The following is a 1,696-nucleotide window of genomic DNA, read 5'->3' on the forward strand; positions in this document are numbered from 1 at the left end:
GACCCTCTATGAGATGGATTGATTCGGTGACTGGGGTAATCGGGATGGGTGTGTCAGAGGCGGTATGGTTGGCGCAGGATAGAGCACGGTTTAGAGCTGTTGTGCATAGGGTTGCTATGAGTCGGAAACGACTTGATGGCACATAACAATAACAACAACATGTACGGGCATATATTTGAATAATAGTCGTATTAATGCGTCTTCCTTTTATGAATATGGATATTGTCCTATAAATTCCTTCTGAAAAGTATAAGCCAATTATTTTGTAGGATTACTTTGTTATCCAGTGGTACTGTTACAGAGATTCTGCAAGTGGACTGCTGTAACAAGCAAAACCATATTTTCTTACAGTTTAGGAGGGTAGGAATCCACATTTAGGGGAATTTCTTGGTAGAAGAAAGTCCTTGTTTCCTTCAACATCTATAGTCCTGGTATTCCCTGGAGACCTCCATGTGTCCTGTATCAAAGAGTATAAATCCCTAAATCAAAAAAGATGCACCCTCCTTCTCTTTTCTAAGGATTATTTCTTGGTGATACTAATGATGAAAGTTATACAAGTGTTCAAGTCTTTCGTTCATGGGTTACTATGAGTCGTCTAGACTCGATGGCACTTAACAACAATAACAACAACAAGAGAGCTCTGTTGGCCTAGTGGATAGAAAGTGATGCTACCAAGCCAAAAGAGGGCCTGGTTTCAATTGTTTTGAGTCAAACATTCTTCTAATTGGTATAGCACTGATTTGCTGTACAGAGGTAATTCGTGTTTGTTGTGATGTTAAACACTGTGACACTGATGTGTCAAATGTGATAATGGTTACCCATGGTGGACAGTGTTTAGGGGAGCTCCCGGATTAAAACAAGCTTGGAAGCAGGAGTGGCATTCACTTCCAAAATAGCTTGCCCCTGGAAAGTCAATGAACATGGAAAAATGATGAAAGTTATACAAGTGTTCAGGTCTTTCGTTCATAGGGTCACTATGTGTCGTCTACGACTAGACGGTACTTAACAACAACAACAATAACAACGATAACGACAACAACTAAGGATCACCCACTTAACTCACTTGTCTCCTCTTTTATCTCTAGTAAGATAACAGATATTACTGGCCACACCGTAGTAGAATGAGAGAGTGTTGCATTTTGTCCTTAATTCTCCTATACCTACTTGACATCTTAGATCATAGGATGATCATTACATAGCTTCCATATCCTCTTAGGGAGTTCTGATGACCTAATCCATGCACAGTTGTACTGCTAACTCACAAGTGTTTGATACTTCCGCACAATTTGATTAAGTGATTCATTTTTGTCAGGACAACCACAGAAGGTGCCTCATACCAGGGTGATTCCAATCTATCTTACTAATGGTGTTATTAACTTTGATCAATTGATAAAAGGGTTGATTACCAGATTTGTCCACTATAAAGTTATATATTTTCTATGTAGCTTATGCGGAGATACTTTGAGGCTACCCAAATAGTTTGTTTCTGTAAAGATTTACCCACTATTATTATCAGTTCATGATTAATATATGAAAAAATTATTACTATGATGACTGTCAAATGGCGATTTTGAATTCCTTCAATATTTATTAGTTGGCATTTTACTTTGAGAACAAGTTTTCTTATTTACTCATACTTGTATGAACTCAGATTCTTAGGAGCTGTAATTTGTTGTTTTAATTAATGATTTTATTT

This window comes from Elephantulus edwardii, unplaced genomic scaffold (assembly GCF_000299155.1).
Source record: "Elephantulus edwardii isolate Elephantulus edwardi_28Jun2011 unplaced genomic scaffold, EleEdw1.0 scaffold00242, whole genome shotgun sequence".
Lineage (NCBI taxonomy): Eukaryota > Metazoa > Chordata > Mammalia > Macroscelidea > Macroscelididae > Elephantulus > Elephantulus edwardii.